The 25,540-nt window shown below is 37.5% G+C and overlaps 1 protein-coding gene and 1 pseudogene across 2 annotated transcripts in view; one reads left to right on the forward strand and one right to left on the reverse strand.

Annotated features, from left to right (window-relative positions):
- The window catches only part of ARHGAP24 (Rho GTPase activating protein 24), a 710,372-nt gene that overhangs the window by 39,361 nt on the left and 645,471 nt on the right, over positions 1–25,540 (forward strand). The gene's annotated exons all lie outside the window — the stretch shown is intronic.
- Positions 14,677–20,052, reverse strand: LOC134385746 (nck-associated protein 1-like; annotated as a pseudogene).

The following is a 25,540-nucleotide window of genomic DNA, read 5'->3' on the forward strand; positions in this document are numbered from 1 at the left end:
TATCTGTATATACTGTGGTTGATTTTTGTGTCCCTTTACCGAATCCTCCCTCCCCCCTCCTTCTCCCCCCTCCCTCCCATCAACTTCATATCTGTTCATTTCTCTTAACAACTTCAAGGAATTGTGATTGTTGTGTCTTCTTCCTGTGCCTCCCCATTTGTTTGTGTATTTATTTATTTATTCATTTTTAGCTCCCACAAATAAGTGAGAATGTGGTATTTCTCTTTCTGTGCCTGACTTGTTTCACTAAATATAATTTTCTCTAAGTCCATCCATGTTTTTGCGAATGGCAGTATTTCATTCGTTTTTATAGAACAGTAGTATTATATTGTGTAGATGTACCACATTTTCCATAGCCACTCATTTGATGAAGGACATTTGGGCTGGATCCAACTCTTGGAAATTATATATAGTGCTGCAGTAAACATTGGAGTACAGGTCTATGTTCAACTGATGATTTCCATTCCTCTGGGTATATTCCCAGCAGTGGGATAGCTGGGTCATATGGTAGATTTATCTGCAGTTGTTTGAGGAAGCTCCATACCATTTTCCATAGAGGCTGCACCATTTTGCAGTCCCACCAACAGTGTATGAGAGTTCCTTTTTCTCTGCAGCCTCACCAGCATTTATCATTCACAGTTTTTTGGATATTAGCCATCCTAACTGGAGTGAGATGGTATCTCAGTGTGGTTTTGATTTGCATTTTCTGAATGCTGAGTGATGTTGAGCATTTTTTAATGTTTCTGTTGGCCATTCATGTATCTTCCTTTCAGAAATGCCTATTTAGCTCCTTGCCCATTTTTTAATTGGGTTTCTTGTTTTTTTGCTGTAAAGTTGTTTGAGTTCCTTGTATATTCTGGATATTAATCCTTTGTCAGATATATATTTTGCAAATATTTTCTCCCACTCCGTTGATTGTCTTTTAACTCTGTTAATTGTTTCTTTTGCTGTGTGCAAGCTTTTTAGTTTGGTATAATCCCATTAGTTTATTATTCCTTTGGTTGCCCGTGCTTTGGGGGTCATATTCATGAAGTCTGTGCCTAGTCCTACTTCCTGGAGTGTTTCCCCTATGTTTTCTTTAAGAAGTTTTATTGTTTCAGGGTGTATATTTAACTCTTTAATCCACTTTGAGTTGATTTTGGTATATGATGAGAGGTATGGATCTAGTATCATTCTCCTGCATGTGGATATCCAACTATCCCAGCACCATTTGCTGAAGAGGCAGTCTCTTCCCCAGTGTATAGGCTTGGTGCCTTTGTCAAAGATCAGATGGCTGTAGGTGTGTGGGTTGATTTCTGAATTCTCTATTCTATTCCATTGATCTGTGTTTCTGTTTTTATGCCAGTACCATGCTGTTATGGTTATTATAGCTTTGTAGTATAGTTTAAAGTCAGGTAGTATTATGCCTACAGCTTTATTTTATTTTTTTGCTCAGAATTGCTTTGGCTATGTGTGTCTTTTGTTATTCCATATAAATGTTAGGATAGTTTTTTCCATTTCTGAGAAAAATGTCATTGGAATTTTGATGGGGATTGTGTTGAATTTGTATATCACTTTGGGTAGTATGGACATTTTCACTATGTTGATTCTTCTAATCCAAGAGCATGGGATATCTTTACATCTTCTTGTGTCCTCTTTAATTTCTCTCAACAGTGGTTTGTAACACTCATTGTAGAGATTTTTCACATCCTTGGTTAACTCAATTCCTAAGTATTTTATTTTTTTGGTGGCTATTGTAAGTGGGCCAGCTTTCCTGATTTCTCTTTCTGCATGTTCACAATTGGAGTACAGAAATGCTACTGATTTTTGTGTGTTGATTTTGTATCCCACAACTTTGCTGAAATCATTTATCAACTCTAAGAGTTTTTTTGTAGAGGCTTGAGGCTGTTTGATATGTAGGATCATGTCATCTGCAAACAGGGACAGTTTGACTTCATCTTTTCCAATCTGGATGCCCTTTGTTTCCTTCTCTTCTCTGATTGCTCTGGCTAGTACTTCCAACACTATGTTGAATAGGAGTAGTGAGAGTGGGCATCCTTGTCTAGTTCCTGTTCTTAAGGGAAAAGCTTTCAGCTTTTCCCCATTCAGGATGATATTGGCTTATCATGTATGGCTTTAATTATGTTGAGATACTTTCCTTCTGTACCTAACTTGTAGAGAGTCTTTATCATGAACAAATGTTGAATTTTGTCACATGTTTTTTCAGCATCTATAGAGATGATCATATCGTCTTTGTGTTTGATTTTATTGATGTGGTGTATCACATTTATTGATTTGCATGTGTCGAACCAACCTTGCATCCCTGAGATGAACCCCACTTGATCATGGTGTACAATTTTGTGTATGTGTTGCCCTATTCTGTTAGCTAATATTTTATTGAGGATTTTTGCATCTATATTCACAAGGATATTGGCCTGTAGTTCTTTTTTTGTTGTACCTTTGTCTGGTTTTGGTATCAGGGTGATATTTGCTTCATAGAATGAGGTTGGAAGAATGGCCTCTGTTTCAATCTTCTGGAATAGTTTGTAGAGAATTGGTGTCAATTCCTCTTTAAAGGTTTGGTAGAATTCTGCAGTGAACCCATCTGGTCCTAGGTTTTTCTTTGTTGGGAGCCTTCTGATAACAGCTTTGATCTCTTTTATTGTTATTGGTCTATTCAGATTTTCTGCATCCTCTTGGCTCAGTTTTGGTAGTTTGCATGCATCCAGAAATTCATCCATTTCCTGCAGATTTTCAAATTTGTTGGCATATAGTTGTTTATAGTAGTCACTAATGATTTCTTGTATTTCTGAGGTATCAGTTGTAATATCACCTTTTTTATTTCTAATTTTTTTTATTTGGGTCTTCGCTCTTCTTTTTTTAGTTAGCCTTGCTAATGGATTGTCAATTTTATTCATCTTTTCAAAAAACCAACTTTTTGTTTCATTGATCTTTTGTATCATTTTTTGGGTTTGTATTTCATTAAGTTCTGTTCTGATCTTAATGATTTCTTTCTGCCTGCTAACTTTGGATTTGGATTGTTCTTGTTTTTCTAGTTCTTTAAGGTGATGCATTAGGTTGTTTACTTTCCATCTTTCCATTCTTCTGAAGTAAGCATTTAATGTGATAAATTTCCCCCCTTAGTACTGCTTTTGTAGTATCCCACAGGTTTTGGTATGATGTATCATTTTCATTAGTTTCAATAAATTTTTTGGCTTCCTGTTTAATTTCTTCTTGGACCCATATGTCATTAAGTCGAATGTCGTTACAATTTCCATGTGTTTGTATAGATTCCAGAATTTTGTTTGCTATTGATTTATAATTTTAATCCATTGTGATCTGAAAAAATACATGGGACAATTACAATTTTTTTGATTTAGCTGAGACTTGATTTGTGACCTAACATGTGATCTATCCTGGAGAATGTTCCATGTGCTGATGAGAAGAATGAATATTCTGAGGTTGTTGGATGGAATGTTTTGTAGATATCTACCAAGTCCAATTGGTCTACAGTGTTGTTTAGATCTTGGGTTTCTCTGCTGATTCTTTGCCTAGATGATCTGTCCAATATTGAGAGTGGGGTGTTCAGGTCCCCTGCTATTATGGTGTTAGTGTCTATCTCATTCTTTAGGTCTGATAGTGTTTGCTTTATAAATCTGGCTGCTCTGATGTTGGGTGCATATATATTTATGATTGTTATGTCTTCTTGATGGGAGAATCCTTTTATTATTATGTAGTGGCCTTCATTATCTCTTATTATGGTTTTTGGTTTAAAGTCTATTTTATTAGATATAAGAATAGCTACTCTGGCCCGTTTTTCATTTCTATTTGCATGGTATATCTTTTGCCATCCTTTCACTCTTACTCTATGTTTGTCTTTACAGGTGAAGTGAGTCTTGAAGGCAGCATATGGTTGGGTCTTCCACAGTCAGTCAGTCTGTATCTTTAGAGTGGGGAATTTAATGCTTTTACATTAAGAGTTTTTATTGAAAAGTGTTGATTTACTCCTAGCATTTTATTGATTTTTGTTTGGATGTCTTAAGTGCCTTTGTTCCTTTCTTTCTGATTTCCTGTTTGTCTTCTGCATTTGTTAGTTTCTGGGGATGGTAGATAAACTTTTTTTTTCTCTTCTTTATTAGCATTTTTATTTTACTAGTGGGTTTTGATTTTTCTTGAGTTTTTATGGCAGTGGTGGTTGTTTTTCAGTTACCAAACCTAGTAATCCCTTGAGAATTTCTTGTAAGTCTGGTCATGTGGTAGTGAACTCCTACAGTTTTTGTCTAAGAAATATACTATTTGCCCTTCATTTTGGAAGGATAGCCTTGCTGGGTAAAGTATTCTTGGTTGGCGATCTCTGTCATTTAGAAATTTGATTATATCATCCCTTTCCTTTCTGGCTTTTAGGGTTTGTGATGAAAAGTCTGATGTTAGTCTGATTGGGGCTCCCTTATAGGTGACTTGATGCTTCTCTCTAGCAGCTTATAAGATTCTCTCTGTCTTTGAGTTTTTCCAATTTTACTATAACGTGTCTTGGAGAGGACCTTTTTGGGTTGAAGACATTTGGGAATCTTTGAGTTTCCTGAATCTGAACATCTGTGTCTTTCCCTATACCTGGAAAGTTTTCTGCTACTATTTTGTTGGATATATTTTCAATGCAATCTCCTTTTCCCTCCCCTTCTGGAATACCAATGATTCGGATATTTGAGCACTTAAGGTTGTCTGTTATCTCTCTTAAATTATCTTCAATGTTTTTAATTCTTTTTTCTTTCTTTTTTTTTTGTCCACCTGTGTTATTTCAAACAACCCATCTTCAAGGTCAGAAATTCTCTCTTCTGCTTGTTCTAGCATGCTAGCTAAACTCTTTGTTGTGTTTTTTATTTCGTTGTATGAATTCTTCAGCCCCACAAACTCTGCTACATTCTTTTTCAGAGCATTGATTTCCTTGTACATTTCTTCTTTCAGGTCCTTTATATTTTTCCTCATTTCATCATGTTGTCTAGCTGAATTTTCTTGTATCTCATTTAGTTTCCTTAGAATTATTTCTGCATATTCCTTGTCAGTCATTTCAAGGGCTTCTTGTTCTATAGGATCTAGAGCTTTAGAGTTATTATTATCCTATTGTGGTGTACTTTCTTGATTTTTCATATTTCTGGTATCTTTCCTTTGGTGTTTAGTCATTGTGGTGGGGGATTTCATGGTCCACACATTTGACCCTACTGTCTGGCTAGCATCCTGTCGGGACTGCCAATTTGGCACAGCCACCTTGGTGCCTGTGGGCAGGAGGCTCTGGTCTCTCTGGGTGATTGGGACTGAACTCGGCTGGGAGTCCAGCAGCAGTGCCTACCTGTTCCCATGCAGGTGGCTAGGGGTGTGTGGTCATGGCAGCTGTGGGCCTCTCTGGGGGGGGCTCACCAGGCCATGCACACTCACCTGGGCTGGTAGTGGTCCTGCGGCGGCAGCAGCTGCCTGCTTCGGTGCATGGTCACCTGGGGATGCATCATCATGGTGGCTCTTGTGCCTCTCTGGGGGGGCCTCTCCAGGCCATATACTCTCACCTGGGCTGGAAAGGGTCCCAGGGCAGTGGTGGCTGCCTGCTCTGGTGTATGGTCTCCTTGGGGTGCATGGTCATGGTGGCTCTCAGGCCTCTCTCTGCATGTCTTCTTTGAAGAGATATCTATTCAAGCCCTTAGCTCTTTTTCTAATTAGGTATTGTTGTTGTTGTTATTATTATTATTATTATCATTATCATTATTATTTTGCTATTGAGTTGTAGGAATTCCTTATATTTCTTGGAGATTAACCTCTTATCAGCTATATGTTTTGCAAATACTTTCTTCTATTCTATAGGTTGCCTTTTTTTCTCTGTTGAAACTTTGCTGTGCAGAAGCTTACTAGTTTGATGTAGTTGCACTTGTTTATTTTTGTTTTTATTACCCATGCTTTTGGTGTTATATTATAAAATCATTGCCAAGACCAATGTCAAGAAGCTTTTCCTCTCTATTCTTTTAGCAGTTGTACAGTTTTGGGTCTTATGTTTAAGCCTTTGATCCATTTTGAGTTAATTTTCTGTGTATGGTGTAAGATAAGGGTTCAATTTCATTCTTTTGCATATGGAGATCCAGTTTTCCCAAGACTGTTTTTTGAAGAAACTCTCCTTTCCTCATTGTGTATTCTTGGCAGTCTTGTCAAAGATCAGTTGACCACATATGTGTGGGTTTATTTCTGAGCTCTCTATTCTGTTTCTTTGGAATGTATGTCTATATTTATGCCAGTACTGTACTGTTTTGATTACTGTAGCTTCATGATATATTTTGAAATCAGGAAGTGTGATGCCTCCACCTTTGTTCTTCCTTCTCAAGATTGTTTTTTCAATTGATGGTTCTTTTAGGTTCCATATGAATTGTAGAATTGTTTTTTCTGTTTTTGTAAAATATGCCACTGGGATTTTGATAGGGATTGCATTGAATCTATAGATTGCTTTGGATAGTATGGACATTTTAACAATATTAAGTCTTCCAATTCATGAACATGGGATGTCTTTTCATTTGTTTGTCTCTTATTTAATTTCTTTCATTCATGTTTTGTAATTTCCAGTACACAAGTCTTTCACTTCCTTGATTAAGTTTATTCCTAAGTATTTTATTCTTTTTGGTGCTATTGTAAATGTAATTGTTTTCCTAATTTTCTTTTTAGACAGTTCATTGTTAATGTATATAAACATAATTAATTTTTGTATGCCGATTTTGTATTCCGCAAGTTTACTAAATTCATTTATTACTTCCTACAGTTTTTCTTTTAATGGAATATTTAGGGCTGTCTACACATAATATTATGTTGTTTGCAAACAAGGACAATTTTTCTTTTACAATTTGGATGTCATTTTTTTCTTACCTGATTGCTTTGGCTAAGACTTCAAGTAATATGTTGAATAAAAGTGGAGAGAGTGAGGACACTTGTCTTGTTCCTGATCTTAGCTTTCAGCTTTTCACTGTTGAGTATGATGTTAGCTGTGGGTTTTTCATATATGGCCTCTGTTATGTGGAAGTAATTTCCTTCTATTCCTAGTTTGGTGAAAGTTTTATCATGAGAGTATGTTAAATTTTGTCAAATGCTTTCCTTGCATCTATTGTGATGATCACACAATTTTAATCCTTTATTCTGCTAATGTGGTGTATCACATTAATTGATTCTTTTTATGTTGAGCCATCCTTGCCTTTCAGGGATAAATCCCACTTTATCATGGTGTATGATCCTTTTAACATGCTGTTGAATTTGGTTTGCTAGTATTTTGTTCAGGTTTTTTACATCTATATTCACTATGGATATTGGCCTGTAATTTTTTTTTCTTGTGGTGTCTTTCTCTGGCTTCAGAATCAGGGCAATGCTGGCCTCATAAAATGAGTTTGGAAGTGTTTCCTCCTTTCAATATTTTGGGAGAGTTTAGAAGGATTGACATTTACTCTTTAAATGTTTGGTGGAATTCACTTGTGAAGCCATCTGGTTGTGGGCTTTATTTGTTGGAAGATTTTTGATCACTGAATCAATCTCCATCCTTGTCATAGGTCTACTCAGACTTTCTGTTTCTTCATTATTTAGTCATGGTAGTTTGTGTGTTTCTAGGAATTTAATCCTTTCTTTTAGCTTATCTGGTTTGTTGACGTATAATTGTTTATAGTAGTCTCTTTTGATCTTTTTTATTTCTGTGGTATCAGTTACAGTGTTTCCTCTTTCATTTCTTATTTTCATTGCTTTCTCTTTTCTGTTTTGTTTATTTCTGCTCAAATCTTTATTTTCTTCCTCTTGTTAACTTTGGGCTTAGTTGGTCTTTTTTTTTCTCTATTTCCTTGAAGTATATATTTAGATTGTTTATTTGAGATATTTCTTTGTTTAATGTAGATATTTATTACAGTCAGCTTCTTTTTTAGTACTTTCTATGATCTGAATGTTTATGTCTCCCCAAAATTGATAGGCTGAAACCTAATATCCACTGTAATGGTATTAGGAAGTGGGGCATTTGGTAGATAATTAGGTCATGTAGGTGGAAGCTTTATGAACGTAAGTACATAAAGGGCTGGAGAAATCAGAGTTCTTCCCTTTCACCATATGAGAACACAGGGAGAAAATGCCATCTATGAACTGGAAAACAGGTCCTCCCCAGACACTGAATCTGCTAGTGCCTTGATATTGTACTTCCCAGTCTTCAGAACTATAGGAAATAAATTTCTTTTGTTTATAAGCCATGCAGTTTATGGAATTTTATTATAGCAGCCTGAGAGGAGTAATAACAGTACTGCTTTTGTTATATCCCAAAAGTTTTGGTATGTGGTGTTTTTATTTTTGTTTGTCTCCAGGGACTTTAAATTTTTTTTTTGATTTCTTCTTTGACCCAATGGTGTTCAAGGTTGTGTTGTTGTTTAATTTCCAGATATTTGTGAATTTTCCAGCTTTCTTTTTGCTACTGGTTTCTATTTTAGCTCTATTGTGGTCAATTAAAATACTTAATATGATTTCAGTCTTCTTAAATTTGTTAAGACTTGTTTGGTGACCTAGCATGTGATTTATCCTGGAGAAAGTTCTGCACGCATTTAAGAAAAATGTATATTCTGCTGTTGTTGAGTAGAATGTTCTGTATATGTCTGCTAGGTCAATCTAGTCTAAACTAGTCTATAGTGTTGTTCAAGCCCTCTGTTTTCTTTTTGACCTTCTGTTTATTATTGAAAGTGGGACACTGAAGTCTTCCACTATTATTGTATTACTGTCAATATCTCCTTTCTGATATGTCAGTATTTACTTCATATACTTAGGTGTTCCTATAAATATATATGCTAAGTGCATATATATTTATAGTTGTTATATCTCCCTGATGGATTGACTCTATTATTATTTTATAATGACCTTCTGTGTTTCTTATATTTGACTTAAAGTCTGTTTTGTTTGATATAAGTATAGCTACCCCTGCTTTCTTTTGGTTACCATTTGCATGGAATATCTTTTCACATTCCTTCACTTTCAACCTACGTGTCTCCTTAAATCTAAAGTGAGTATTTTGTAGATGGCATATAGTTGAGTCTTATTTTTTATCTATTTAGCCACTTTACATTTTTTGATTGGCAAGTTTAAGTCATTACATTTAAAGTAATTATTTATGGGAAGGAATTACTATTGCCATTTTGTTCATTGTTTTCTGTTAGGCTTGTAGTTCGTTTGTCCATATTTTCCTCTCTTACTGTCTTCCTTTCTGTTTGATTGATTTTTTTTTGTAATGATAATCATTGATTTATTTGTCTTTTCCTTTTGTGTAACTTCTATAGGTTTTTGTTGTTGTTACTGTGTTAGTCTGTTTTGTGCTGCTATAACAAAACACCACAGATTGGGTAATTTATAAACAAAAGAAATTTATTTCTTACAATTCTGGGGGCTGTGAAGTCCAAGATCGGGGTGCTGACATCTAGTGATAGCCTTCTTGCTGTATCCTCACATGACGGAAGGTGGAAGGGTAAGGAGAGAAGAGCAGAAGAGTGGGAAGCCAATACAGAAAGCCCTTTTTATAATGGCATTAATCCATTCCTCAGGGCAAAGCACTCATAACCCATACACTTCCTAAAAGGCCCCACCTCCCAACACCACCATACTGGGGATCAGATTTCCAACACACAAATTTGGGGGGATGCTTTCAGACCATAGTAGTTTTTTGGAGGTGTGCATAAAATATCTTAATAATTATAGAAGTCTATTTTAAGCTGATAACTTAAGTTCAATCCCATATAAAAACTATACCTACCTTCTTCCTTTTGTTAACTTTATTGTCACAATTTACATATCTATTCATATTGTGTATCTTGTAGCATATTATTTTTGTTATAGTTATTTTTAATACTTTTGTCTTTTACTGTTATACTGAATTAAAAGTAATTTACCCACCACTATCACAGTAATACAGTATTATGTATTCATCTATATATTTACCTTTACCAACAAGTTTTATATTTTCTTATGCTATCAGGTTGCTCTTTGGTGTCCTCTTTTTTTAACTTTTTAGCATTTCTTGTAAGGCAGGTCTTGTGGTAATGACTCCATCAGGTTTTGTTTGTCTGGAAAAGTTTATCTCTCCTCAATTTTTGAAAGCCATTTTGCCAGATTTAGTATTGTTTCTTAAAAAAAATAGACCTTAATTTTTAGGGAAGTTTTAAGTTCACAGCAAAATTGAGCAAAAAGTACAGAGATTTCTCATATAATCCTGGCCCCACACATGTATAGCTTTCCCCACAGCAATGTACATTTGTTAGAATTTGAACCTACATTAATACGTCATTATCACCCAAAGTCCGTAGTTTACATTATTGTTCACTCATGGTATGGTACAATCTATGCTGGTTGACAGTTCTTTTCTTTCAGTACTATGAATATATTATTGCACTCCCTTCCCTCCTGCAAGTTTTATGCTGAAAATCTGATGAGAGTCTTATAGTTCCCTAGCATGTGACAAGTCCCTTTCTCTTGCTGCTTTCAAAATTCTCATTTGACTTTTGTCAATTTGATTGTAATGTATATCTGTGTGGATTTCTTTGGGTACATCATTTGTTGTCCTTTGGGCTTCTTGGATCTGGATTTCTATTTCCATTCCCAGATTTACGAAGTTTTTAGCCATTATTTCTTTGTAAAAGCTTTCTGGTCTCTCTCTCCCTTCTTGTACTTCCATAATGCATATATTGGTCTGCTTGATTATGTCCCATAAGTCCCTTATGCTTTCTTCACTCTTTATCATTCTATTTTCTTTTTACTCCTCTGACTGAATTATTTCCAGTAACCTGTCTTTGAGTTTTCTGATCTTTTCTCCTGCTTGAATAGTCTGCCGTTGAACCCCTTTAGTGAATTTTTCAGTTCAGTTGTTGTGTTTTTCAGCTCCATGATTACTGCTTGGTACTTTTAAATATTTTCTATCTCTTTGTTGAAATTCTCACTTTGTTCGTGTATTGTTCTCTTGACTTTGGTGAATATCTTTGTGACAGTTATTTTGAATTCTCTGACAAGTAAATAATATAATTCTATTTCATTAGGGTCTGTTTCTGGAGATTTAACTTGTTCCTTTGTTTGGAACATCTTTGCCTGATTCTTAATTTTTCTTTACTCTCTGTGCCGGTGTTTGTTCTTTGCATTAGGCAAAGCAAGCACTTCTTCAAGTCTCCAGTGATTGGTCTCATACAGAAGACCCTCACCAATCAGCTTTGCCAGAGATTCTTGTGGCCTCTACTAATTCTTTCCTTCCCCAGGGAGAAGCAGACAGGTGTAGTTTTCTCTGCTCATTGTGTACTGATCCAGAGAAGGAGCTATGGCATCTGTGAGTCCAAAGCACCATCTCCTTTTTCCCTTTGGTATCAAGATTTTACCGCACCTGTCAGAGTTCCAAGACTGGTAAGACAGATGCTAATTCTTCATGCTTTCCTTAGAAGTTGGAATGCCAGATGCACAGATCAACTATTTTCCTCACTAGGTGATAGCTGAGATGTGGGATTTTCATCTGCTCACTCTGTATTAAGCAAATGGGAGGATACATGGTGTCTACCAGCCCAAGCCTTCTTCTCCATTCTCCCCCAGGTGGTTAGACCATGCCGAATCTGACAGAGCTCCAAGACTGGCAACACGGAAGCCGGTCCTCTGGGGAGCCTCCTCAGAAAAGCTGGGGCACTGAACATGTGGACAAATCCCTTCTCCCCACTCAGAGAACCTGAGAGCCAAGGGGTCTCTTCATGATCATATGATACTGTTTTGGGGGTAGGGATTCTGATGAGAGAGTTCCAAATCTCCCTTATGGCTTTGTTGAGTCTGGTTTCACATTCACATAGGGTGCAAGATTAGTTTCTGGATTTCTCATAAATAGAACTTGTCTGTGAATTGTTGCTGAATTAGTGTGTTTAAGGTGGAAAAGAGGGTTTGGGGCTTCCTACTCCACCATCTTGTATAAGGAATTCTGTACGTGAAATTTGTTCCCTAAACAACATTTCTATTGATTAAAAGTAACAAAGAAGATACTTACATAAAAGATAAATATATGGATGGAAAAACTGTGATTATTAAATTTTTTCAGACTTGAGAATACCCATACATAATCATCTCTCATTGTTTTTGGGGGGAAGGTTGAGAAAAGCATTATTATTGTAAGTATATAAAGGGAACTTATAATTTAACAAGGAGTAATACCCTAGAAGTATAAAAATGCTAAAGATATGAACAAGGACTTCATACATACAACATAAAAAATTACAATTTAGTTGAAAACATAAGTAAAAAATATCCAATTTCAATAGTAATAAAAAACACCAAATTAAATTTCACCTTCTATCCAAAAATTGATAAATATTTAAAATAACAATATGTAATGATTTTGGAAAATGGACATTCTCATACATTGCTGGTAGAATTGTGATTTTATTATTTCTAGGGGTCAATGTGGCATTATGACTCGAAAGCCTTAATATGTTCCTCATACACTGTGAGCTTATAATTTATTTATAGAAATTTATTCTATCTAACCAGAAAACCCCACATATATGTACATATAATATATATTTATGTATACATGTTAATTACATATTGTCATGAACAGTGGACATTTAAACTAATATAAATCTGTCAATAAGATATAATATGTTTATTACATTACCAACTAAACTCTTCCTCCCTTGACTTTCCCCATTTCAGTTCGGGAGAACTTGCTCAGGTAAAGCACTTGGTATTATTCTTGTTACTTCTCCTTCCCTCGCCCTCCATGTAGAGTCAGTCTCTAAGCCTACTTCCTGATATCCTAGGCTGAGATCCTTTCTTTTGTAACATGGTTTAGAGATACGTTGTAATTTACTAAAAGAACACTAAATTGGTATGGGAACGCCTGAATTCACTACTCTAAACCTCACTTTTTAAATGTATAGAATAGGGATGTTGTATATATCCTACCAAGTTTGCAGAGTTGCTTTTAGGCTGAAACAAGGTAATGAATGTTACTGTGGTTTGAATTGTGTCCTCTAAAGTCCATGTAGAAACTTAACTTACACTGTGACAGTGTTAAGAGAGTGGGAAATCCTATTATGGTAATTGAAAGGTGAGGCCTTAAAGAGGTGATAGGATAGTGAGGACCATGCCCAAGTAAATGGATTAATCCATTGATGATTTAATGGTGGTCATGGGTGTGGTTCTGAGAGCTTTAAAAGAAGAGTGCATAGGATCTATCTCTCTTTCTCTGCTTCTGCCATCCTCCATGTGACATACTGCTTTGTTGTAAAGAGTCACTACCCACCAGCAAGGTTGTCACCAGATGTATTCCCTGGACTTTGGACTTTCCAGCCTGCGAAACTAAACAATAAATATTGTTTCTTTATGAATTATCCAGTTTTAGGTATTTCTGTTATAAGCAACAGAAATAGACTAATACAAATGTGAAAGTACTTTCTATGAGTCCGTACAATTTGTGTCTTCACTTACACTCACCTGTGGCTATGCTCACTGCAAGCCAGAGGGGCAGTGGTGATCAGAGCTGGGTGTTCCTGTGCAACCATGAATTGCCTTGTGCCTTCTGTCTTCCATCAGGAATTGAGATTCACTACCACAGTGGAGGAATTTTACAAGGGAAAGGGGGATTAAGTATAGAGGATAAAGAAAGAACATAATGCATGACCTCATTTAAAACAGTAAAACGGCTAAACCCATTAAAATGGTTTATAACATCAGAAAAGTTAAAATAAGGAGCATATATGACTGCACATGTATGCAGAGATGTAAGAGTCAGACATTGGCTCAGAGAGAAGTAGGAAACAGAGAAATTGGATATAAACAACATTATTATTATTATTATTTTTTTGACACTCAACTAGTATAAAAAGTTCTCTTTTCAGGGTGCTGTAGTTTGAATGTGTGCCATTCCAAAATTCATGTTGAAATTTGATTTCCAATGTGGCAGTTTTTGGAGGTGGGGCATAGTGGGAGGTGTTGGGATCATGGGGGTGGATCCCTCATGACTAGATTAAGCCTTCCATGGAGAGTGAGTGAGCTCTTGTAGGAATGGATATGTTGTAAGAGTGGGTTGTTAAAAAGAATCTGCCTTCCTTGGTTTCTCTCTCTTGCTTCCTCTCTCACCAGTGATTTTTAAACATGCTGGCTCCCCTTCTGCTTTCTGGCAGCATATAACATTTTTAATGTTATACAGTGTTATAGTATTTAGTTTGACAAATGTTTTGAAATACTGTAGAAATGTATTCGTAACATCACAGAAATGCACATCTAATTTTATTTTAAATAAAAACTATGCAGATTAGATCTCTTTCCTATATGAAACAATTTACACTAAACACTGTAATATAACTATCTAAAATAATTACTAAATACAATTCTTTTTCAGAAATAAATGAGCAAGGTTTTTTTCACTAGCAAATTTCAAAAACATGTAGATAATGCATGTTTTTCAAACAAATAATACTATAAAATTATCAGAATAATTTCAGTAAATTTAGTGAATGTGCAACCTCAATCAACCATGTATATGGTAGTACAATCATATTTAGAAACCAATTTTCAGAAAATACAACCATATGAAAGAAATTTATAATCCGGAGAACTGTTTTTCAGGCTTAAGGTAAAATAGTTTTATGGGTTATGGCTAAAACTGAGGCAATAAAAATGCACACTTGTCTTGGATAAGTAGATATTTCATGTAGAACATGTAACATTTTGCTTATGGACAGTATGGTATGTATTTCTAAGCAAAACGTAAAGAAAACAAGATCCCAAAAGACCCATTGTCAGGAAAGGGGATTCCTGTATAATCACACCTAGCAGTAAATAAACAGATTCTCTATTTCTTGTAGTTTTATCTGTCTCTTGGCCAATTTTCAGCAGACTGGAGGATGTAAGAGCCAGAAATTCTTTAAGATGGTCTTCAATGCTTCCTTTGTGAATTGTAAACAGAGCTGTAGGTCTGGTTGATGGCTTTGGCCAAGCAATGTATGTTGTTGCAGTATCCTTCTACAGCAGGGCTGTACTGAGATATCACATTACTGGCCAGCATTGGCAAAGAAACGGCCACAAAGGCCATGAGGTGGCAGGCAATTTTATATTCTTCTTCCAGACTAAGGTTCTCTGATTTTTGTGAGGAAAGAGCTACCACCAAGACAAGATTGATCTCACAAAGTAATCCAGCAGCTGATGATAACTCATAGACATTTATTGCAACCTTCATTTCAGTTTCCCTTGGAATGTGATCCTTAAAAACTTCAATTGAACTTACAAGAGAAGGAATGTGGTAGGGCAAGACATCTCTAAGAACTTCTTATGGCAGTGATGGTGAGGATAAAATTACACCAGTTATTGTCATTGTCTTCAAGACACTATCAACACATGATAATCTGTTAAAAAAAATACTACCCAGCCATAAAAAGGATTGAAATTCTACCATTAACAGCAACATGGATGAGCTTGGAGAAAATTATGTTAAGTAGAATAAGCCAGGCACAGAAAGAGAAATACCACATGTCCTCACTCATAAATGGGAGCTAAGAAAGAAAGAAAGACCATAGTAAAACATTGAACTTCCAGAAGGAGAGAATGAACCTATAATTACAAGGGGTGGGAAATGTGGAGGGAGAGAGGGGATAGGAAGTAATTGGGTAAGGGACACAAAAAGTAATTACAATTTGTAATGATGAACATGTTGATAATATTGAATTGATCATCACATACTGTACACAAATACTGATAGTCAACTCTGTACCCCGTAAATATGTATTTAAATAAAAAGAATGCAGCCATTTGGTCTTATCTGTCAAAGCAGGTCCTCATTTGTGTTAGCGCATCAGCATTCTTTACCACAAGTTTCTTAAGTTCAACAACTTGTGATAAAATACACCACAAAAGGCTTTCACTTATGAGCTTTATACCACATGAGCCTAGTAGTTCTGATAATGACCTCATTTCTGATATGTCAGAGTATTTCTTTGCATTGAATGTTAATTCATTTTCTATAGTACATTCACAAATGCTTCCATTGAGGGGTCATAAATTATAAGGCCATTGCTGACTTGACTTAACAAAGTTTTCAAACACCAATTTGTGTATAGACTTATAATGGTTGGCCCTCCATGACTGTCTAAATGTTGTCTGTTGAAGAACATAATTAAATACTCTTGTAATATCAATTTTCACATAGTTTTCTATTCACACATTTCTATTCTAAAGTACAGTCATGTATGCTCTTTCAGTTGTTAGAAGGTCTGATGATTTTGCAGTTTCCTGTGTGGCTTGATTATACATAGTCTTCCCAAGAATTCACTTAATAAAGAGGATTTTCAGATGAGAGGTCAAATGTTCTTGTGGGGTAAAGGTATGTTACCATACCACCATATTTGCGAAATAATTTATAATTTGTAAGGTTGGTCACTATCAGCCTGTTTTTCCTCATCTTCTCAACAGCTGGGTTTTCTCTTTCAGGTTCCCCTTTCTTACCAGTCTGATTTTTTAGACTTCTTATTCACTGCTTGACTGATGGTTTTGCCATAATGCTTGGGCATATTAGTCTGTTTCTGTTGCTTATAACAGAAATACCTGAAACTGGATAATTTATAAAGAAGCAGCATTTATTGCTTACAGTTCTGGAGGCTGGGAAGTCCAAAGTCCAAGGTACACATCTGGTGAGAATCTTGTTGGTGGGTAGTGACTCTTCACAGCAAAGCAGGGTGTCATATGGCAGATGGCAGGAGCAGAGAGAGAGAGAGAGAAACAGAGAGAGAGAGAGAAAGAAAGAGCTTCTCATACACTCTCCTTTTAAAGCCATCAGAACCATACACATGACCACCCATCGACGGGTTAATTCATTCATGAGGACACAGTCCTCACAATCTAATCACCTCTTTAAGGCCCCATCTTTCAATTACCATAATAGGATTTCTCACTTTCTTAACACTGTCAATGGGGATTAAGCTTCTAATGCATAAAACATGGGGGACACAATTCAATCCATATCAGGCAGCAAGTGTTTACTAAGAGTACACTGTTTTGTACAGATATCAGTGATGAGATTTTGAGCTTGTTTGGCCTTTCCATCCAGGAACATATTACATAAGGAAAAACTGCAGTCTCCAATATAATTTCACTCTTCAGAACACAGTTCATGTATGTAACTCATAAAATGAATGCAAAGTAGTGGAAATGCCATTGAGTATCTTGACTGTGAGGGTAACCCCAAATGTTTTTGAAACATCTTCTCAAAAGCATGACTATAAAAATAAAATATGGAGAGATTTGATGTTTCCACCAACATTTTCACCAAGAAATCTACTATTTTTGTATGTGAAATTATTGTGTTCATCATCTTTCCAAGTTCTTTGTGCAAGGCTCAGTGAAGCCTTAGTGATACTACTATATGCCTGTAACCTAAACCAATCTAATCTCATTTCTCTGAAATAAAATACTTCCTCATCTTCAACTTGTTTACATGTAGGAAAGTCATAGTGTTAACAAAAGAGGACATGACGACTGTTTTATCTTCAGGGCAAACTGATTCTGCGCAAGTTTATTGAGAGCAACAGCATCCAAGCCAGAAAAGTACTGCATGTAATACCTCTGTGTTACAGGTCCATATTTCCTTACATGTGCTATAAGCTCCTCCATGTAAAATATTAATTCAGCAATGTGCTTATCTATAAAGTCATCTGCACTCTTCTTTGACACATAATCTGCATGATGAAGTAGCCAGATATTTTTATCATGGTCAAAGGATATTCCATAAAAACAAAAGTGCCTCAGGACCTAGCAAGCCAGGTTGATCAGAGATGACAGTAGTCAATTCTTTAGGTGCAAACATTAAAAATTTGCATCTTTCTCTGAGTATTGAACCAGCATGCAACACAACTGTCTCCTTGCACTCTCCTATGCCATTTATACATTTATTATAGCCTTGTATGTTTACAAATAAGTCTTCTGCAGCTTTGTAAAGCAAGAGTTACTTTGAAGAGCTAGTTTACAAAGGCTTAATGCTGTAGCGTCAGTATTTAGGATTCATTCCATGGCACAAAGTAAAGCCAAAGGTAATCCATTTTTTCATTGTATCCAAGGTGAGATATTTACAAAGCATGGTGTCAGACTGTGCAGGATTAAGCATTGTACTACATGCACTGATGAGACTCAATACTTGGGCATTTCTCCACTGGTCAGCTGAAAGATTCCTTTAAGTGTACACCATCTAAACAGAAATTAGTGCATCTGAAAGAGACTTGCTATGGTGTACAAATTCTTTCATCATCTTCTTTAAAGTGTTTTCACAATTCACAATCATCTGGCCAAGGCATGGGGATTCATCCTTTGCTCCATGGATCATTTCATGGGTCATTGCATAATCCGATGATTGCCGTCCTTTCTTCAGTTCTAAACAATGGTATCATTCGTGTTACACAGGTTATGATCAAATCGAAGTAGTTCTTTGTTAAAGTTTACAGTATCAAAGAGACTTGGCAAACGTCAAGAATATTCAGCAATTCACAAACAGGGTCCTTAAATTCCATAACATCTACAAATGTGAAGTAATATGCCAGATTTTTCAGAATCTCCAGTTTTTCTTTTAGTCGTTGTACAAGAGGTTGGTTGTTGCTGTGGGTTTCTACAGCAGGGAATCTTCTGACTATGAATTTCACAGCAGATTCCAGGTTTTTGTCAGTAAGGTAGGATGGTTTTGCTTTGGTGTCTCTGCATGCCTTCTTGATGCTGTAGACGTGGGTGAGCGTGGTCGCTGAGGATGGTGAGCTTCTCTGCCAGCTTCTGCTGACTGGGCTGCAGCACGAGGCACGTGGTGGTGTCACCACAGCCTCCACCTCAGGGGAGCATGACCATGGCCCCTGTGCTTCCAAATTCCACGCAGGTGACAGAGCCATCCATGGTGGACGGATGCCTGGGGGCCCCTTCCCCTGCAGCAGCCAGCGCTCTGGCAGCCTTCTGCCTTCTGCCCACGGCCCTTCCTTCCCATGGTTCTTCCCTCCCTAAGTCCCTAAGACCTGTTCTTTAAGAGCAATTGCAGGACAGGTGGCCCTCTTTTTTTCTATTGGTATATGCTATCTTGATAAAGATTCCTTTAAGATGCTTCAGAATTTTTAAAAGAATTTTCAATTCTTGTGAAACATCACATACTATCATTCATTATCTATATTTTTCACTTTGGAATGGTGTGGTCCAGTGTGGTTAAGTGAGTGGGTTGAGTAAGTTTATTTACCAAGAAAATCAATATATAAAAACTTGAAATTTCAGATATACTGAATATATTGTAGTATTTGTCCAACTGGTTGTATTTCTATTTTCACTGAGCTCAGATAAAATGGAGGCTACAGGCAAAATCACAGTGCTGTTGTCTAAATGTAGTTGTCACCATGGCCTAACAAGTTTGATTAGCTCCATTAGCAGAAATGCCCTGCAGGGAAATTTAGCTCCAAAACATTAAAAACCTAGACTGTCAACAAACTCTAAGTCCTAGCTGGACCTGGTAGCCAATTTAGAAATTGATTGTCTCAAGTAATTGGATTTACTGGGGTTACTATATCAATATCATATCAGAACTTTGCTTCTTTCTCTTCAGCTATGTGTACCAGACTTCCACTGCCAACTTCACCTTTCCATCTTAATAGAATAATCTGGATTTCCATTGAAAACAGTTTGGCAATGTGCAAAACCATTATAAAGCACTGGATACAGCCAATGGGATTCTTTTTTGATTTTATTATCAGCTGAATTAATGAAAAGTTTACAGGGAAAATAGTGAATAAAATATTTCTGCGCTTAGTGCCATATTTGGATTCTTATATTGCTTGGATTCTTTAAAAGTCAGTTCTTTATACAGAAGTCAAAAAGAACCAGATTGAATTAGGAGAAGAAATAGCATTGTCTTCTATGTGCCATTATCAGGTAAATACATTTGAAGATGATTTTACACATTTATATATTGTATATATTACCCTCCCATAAAAGTTCTATTTGATTTATAAAGTTAATGTGATTCTCCTCAGACTTAGAGGTTTTATCTCGGTCTTCAGCATGCAGAGTTCTCATCACACTAGTGGCAATAATAACATCTCTCCTGTAGGGTTCTTGAATGGACTAAATTAAATGAATGTATATTAATGACCTCAATACTTAAAAGAAAAGATGTGCCCATTTATTGCTGTCCCTTTTCCCCTGACATTGAACCAGTTTTCCATTCATGATGAAGCATCTTTTGCACCACAAATCTATGTTAATGTAAATTCTCAAGGTAGTCTTCATTGTTATGCTGTCAAAGACTTGTAAATAATTCAAATAAGTTAAATCTACAAAGTCCATTGTTTTTCACATGCTTATTTATTTTCTCCTTCTTCCTTCCTTGAAAGAATAATGGCAGATTAGTTGGGCATGAACATTCTTTCTAAAAGCCTTATGGCCTTTCCTAATTAGTAGGTTGTATCTGCTTAAGTGTCCACTAATGTCCTTCCTTGTGGTGGACGACATCAACCTGCCAGATAGGAGAGACTAGCCTTATTTTAAGGAGTTAGGCAAAATGTAGTGAACTTAGCCCTGTGCTACTTGTGTTGAATGTAATAACCCAGAGGAGAGAGGTAGTTTTTTATTGCTTTCCCTCAGAGTTTTGTGTGTTCTGAATACACCTGCTATCAAAATTCTGATTTTAGCTAATTTCCACTAGTTTGCAAAGTACTATAGTTTTGTCATCCATTTGTGTGGTAGCAGTTCCGCTACATGCAGGTTCTCCAACTGCTATGACTTAACTCATGTTGTCCCCGTGCCTTTAATGCCCTCATTCTATCTCTCTGTCTTTTGACCTCCTTCCTGATCTTAGAGGTCTGAGACAAATACATGACCCTCCTGAGGACATTTCTGCCCACAAAGGACCCAGGGAACCCACCTTTCTTTGAACCACTAGGGCCATGGAATTGTGCCACTTCTTTGACACATGCCATTTCTACCTTGCATTGCTAGTGGTCTTCTCATAGTATGAATTTATCTTCCACACCAGATCTGTGGTCTTCCAAAGTTTCTATCATGTGAGTGCCCCTTCCACCAACACCTGTGTTCAGGCACACAGGAGGGAGTTGTCTGTGACTCCTCCACCTTCCTCACCAACTGCCCCCTCAATATGTAAACATGAAGTCTTGTGCCATCTCAGTATCTCTGTCTTCTACCACTTCCTGACATCTTCAATTCCTTGGTGTGGCCATCTCTTGTCTGGATTACTGGTATGGCTTTCTACAACTGGTTGGATTCCAGTATTGCTCACATTTAATCTGTTCTCCCTCAAGCAGCCAGAATGATATTTGCTAAAATGCAAATGTGACCTTTTTACTTTCTTGCTTAAAACTTTTTAATGGCTTTGATATGCTTTTAAAATAAAGTCCAAGTTTCCTAGCATGGCATACAAAATCCTTTATGATCTAGCCCCTACTTAGCTATCCAGCTTTATGTCTGGGAACTCTCCACTTTCTACTTTAAGCTCCTGATATACTGAACAGAACAGATACCGCCTATTATAATAAATGTGGAATGGGACTTTTCCTGTTGTCTTAGAATTTCTGCTAAAGCCTCAAAGTTAAGAGTGGTAGGCAATAGGTATCTACAGCTTCTAAAGAGAGCTGCTAGATATTTGTACAGGATTTTCTAAAACATTGCAAAATGAGTTTGGACTATTATTTTCCATAACCCACCTCCAGCCTACATAAGAGAAAATTAGAAAGTCAAAAGACAGTTCATTGGAAAGTAGGATAATTACTAGCAGTAGGCGGTGCTGTGGTATTTCCCTTTCTCTCTCTACGGTAATCAGAGGGGTTGTATCCTCTTCTCCAGGCTGCGTGAGGAGTCATCAAGAGTAGGACTCATAGAGATTGGAGGTGTCACCCCACATCTCACAGCCTTGCTGGGTGTTCACTGCACTGTGGAATTGTTAGGTTGGGTTCTGGAACATGTTGAAGCAGAGAGTTGAGAGAATTCCTGGGGGAAATCTTCCCTGAAAGTTGGAAACGTATGTGAACATGGAGTCTGGTAAGTTTCATCCTCCTGGTGAATTTGAAGGGCAGCGGACTGACTGAAGTACTAACGTGTAGGAGATATTGCAGCAGTTGGTAGAAGCAGCATTTGTCAGGGCAAGGATGTGAGAGTTGCCTGTGGACCAAGTGGCTGCTATGGCGTGAGCAGCACCTCCTGCAGAGGTGAGGGGCGTCTGGCTGTGTGCTCTGCATGAGGGTGTACGCCCAGGGGTGGGAGCTACAGGGGGTTTGCTAAAGACCAGTGTAGGGAGTATGTTGTCTCCTTGGAACAATTGCAGTGCAGAGATCTCTGCAGAGGTCAGGGAGGATCTCTAAAGAACACCCAAGCATCTCATGAAACAACCAGCGTTTGAACGTTCTCCGTAATGAAGAGCATCGTGACCACCCAAAGTAGGCCAAGAGAGAACTGCCAGCACACCTGCCAAAAAGAAAATCTCTGTCCCCATCTTCTCATCCTTCCTCCTCTTATTCGCTAACTCAGGGAAGCTTGGAGGGATAGGGAGAAGATAGAGCAGAAGGAGGGAAAAGATGGACCAAGTTTCATTGCAGTCCTGGGAGGCTTCAGCTGGGGAGGGACATTGCAAACGGGATATGACTAACTCATTCCCTCGGTGAGCATTTATTGAGCATTTATTCTATGCCTGGTAGTGTTCTAGGTACAGGAAACATAGCAGTGAATGAAACATACAAAGATTGTTGCCTTTATGGACCTTATCTAATAGGAGAGGAAAAATGAACAAAGTAAAATAGTAAAAATAAATATGTAGAAGGTGGTGTGTGTTATGGAAAAAAATTAAATGGGAAAGGGGAGGGGATGTATTCAGAGGGGTAAGATGTTGAAAGTGCGCAAGATGAGAAATGTTTGCCAACCAGTAAAGACAACCAGATTTGCTGATGGATTTGGATGTGAGGCATGAGAGACATGGGAGACCAGCATGATTTTTGGCCTGAGCAATTGGAATGATGAAACTCCTGTTAATGGAGGAGCAGGTTGTGGACAGGTTAATTCTGAGATATCTATTAGACATCCAAGTGTAGCTATCATGCGGGCAGCTGGAGCTCCAGGGGAAGGTTGGAAATGTGGAAATGGTCAGTGAGTGGATGTCATTTAAAGCCATGAGATTGGATGAAACTAAAATTTTGGTTTATATGGCCTGGAATTTGTAATATTTGAAAATGAAACAATTTTTAGAGCTGAAAATAACCAAAAACCAATGGGATTGGCCCAGAATAGCATTAAAGGGCTGGGGGTGGAGAGGATCCAATGAAACAAGTTAAACTCAGTGATTGGAGAAAAACGGCATGTTTTCTGTGTCTCATCAAAAGCAGCTCATTCAGCAAACCAGTCGTACCCTCAATGTACCCTGCTCTCTCTGATTTTCCTGCACTTACACATGATTTTCCCTGCCTGGGTGTTCCCCACATTCCCTCTACCTGTAGTTGCCTGAAGAGCTAACGTGATTTTCCTAGTTTGCCATTTTGTGGGGACATTTCTTTAGGCCCTTCTTTTCATGACACTGTTTTGTTGTTCTTTGTCCCTTTCTAAACTCGAAGTTCCTTGAGTTGCAGGAAATCTGTCAACCTCTCTGTCTCTAGTGTCTAGTACAGAACCCATGCATAAATAATTAAATGTAAGCAAGCAGATTAAGGGCAAAGACCATGCTTTTTACTTTGCATTGTTTCCCATGCCACTGGGTAACATGTGCCACATCTAGGAATGAGTGTGTGTCATTGTTGTATAAGGAGTGCTGCTGCGGGGGTTTTGCTCACTATGTGTACCAGACCCCTGATAGTGTTAGACAGGCTTCTGACCAGTCCCTACAAATACTGGTGAGTTTCTTTATCTCTAAACTTTATGAAGATGACAGGAGAATTTGTTGAGAATGACTGAACTTATATGAGAATGACTGGAATGAAAACCGTATGCAGTTTACTATAAATTGATCTTAAGTGTGAATGTACAATGGCGCTGAATCCTGTATTTAGATATTTCTCAGTAACAGCAATATATACTCAAAGTAGTACCTTCTTTTCTGGTCTGTACTCTTCTTTTCCTTGACTTGTGTTGATGTCCTCATATGTGTCTTCTGGCATTACTGTCCTACAGTTTCTGCCTTGGGTGGTTGTATCATTTAGGACTAGGTATAGGTGAACATTACAGAAAACCAAAAATAACAGTTACTTAAATAACATAGATGTTTATTTTTCTCTATTGCAAAAGCAATCCAGAGATAGATAATACAGGGTGTATTTAGTGGCTCCACAGTTGCTAGGGACCCAGGCTTTTTCTCAATTTCTGTTTCTTCAGTTCTAGTATGTGTCACCATCTTCAAGTTCACTTCATAGCCTGAGAAGGTTTTTGATCTTCCAGCCCCCGTGTTCAGGTTACAGACCAGAGGAAGAAGAAAAGGCAGGACACAGGCACATTCCTTCTAAGGGAGGCAGCTACCTTGGCTCAGCCTTCCCAGGAGGAGTCCCACTCAGCTCTTTTGCTTGCATCTCACTGGCCAGAACTCAGCCACATGCAACTGCCTGCTCTGACAGAGGCTGGGAAAGCCTGCCTTTTAGCTACACTTGGGTCTACATCATCTCTGCCATGGCTGTATTTTTGTGTCAGGGTTTCTGTTTACGACTTTGTCCCTTATTTTACTACATATTCCCCTTAAATACAAAATCTTTACCTATGGATTTCCACAAAAAGCCACACTTCTCTCCAGTCTGCCCTGACAGTCCTGGCTGGTGGCTTTGTGTGTGCACAGAGGAACACTAGCTTTGTTGCTTGCTGGGGCTTGCTTCTCTCCTAACCTGAAGGCTCTGTCCTGTGTCTGTGTTCTCACAGCCAGCTGCGTTCTCCACAGAGGACTGAGGCAAAGGACAGGACGTTATTTTGCTCCCTTTCAGTTAAAATAATCACCTTTTTGTCAGAATATGAACTGAAAACCAAACACAGGTTTGCAGCGTTTTGATATTTCCTGGCCAAAGAATGGGTGGGCGGAGGCTCATCAGTACTGAGTGCTCTGCCTTGCTGCTTCCGTTCCTAGGCGGGCCACCTCTTCCTTCTCTGCTGGTCCCTTCTGGCACTTCCAGGCACAATCCCTTCAGTAGTTGCTGTTGCCTCCGTGAAGAAACTGCTAGAAAGGCAAGTTCTTGATGGTCCACACTAATATCACATACAGCTTTATGAATTTATAGGACTTTACTCAAAGATGTGGGTAAATATATTGAATTACAATGTAGACGGGGGACAATGGACTATGTGAAGGACAGAACTTTTCCATGGTCAAGGGAAGACCATTTGAGACTGTCAGTCTTTCAGAGGGTGTCCTTCTCTGTTGCTCCTATATATTAAATTCTTTCTATGTGAGGATAACTTTTCTCTGAACAATTCTGAAGAAACCTCCTTCTCTAACCATAGGTACTAGTTTTACACCAGAACCTATTTTCATCCTGATTCCCCCAGCAGTCTATTTCTCCATGTCTGAGTTACTTGAAGTAAGACAACACTC

This window comes from Cynocephalus volans, chromosome 9 (assembly GCF_027409185.1).
Source record: "Cynocephalus volans isolate mCynVol1 chromosome 9, mCynVol1.pri, whole genome shotgun sequence".
Taxonomy (NCBI): domain Eukaryota; kingdom Metazoa; phylum Chordata; class Mammalia; order Dermoptera; family Cynocephalidae; genus Cynocephalus; species Cynocephalus volans.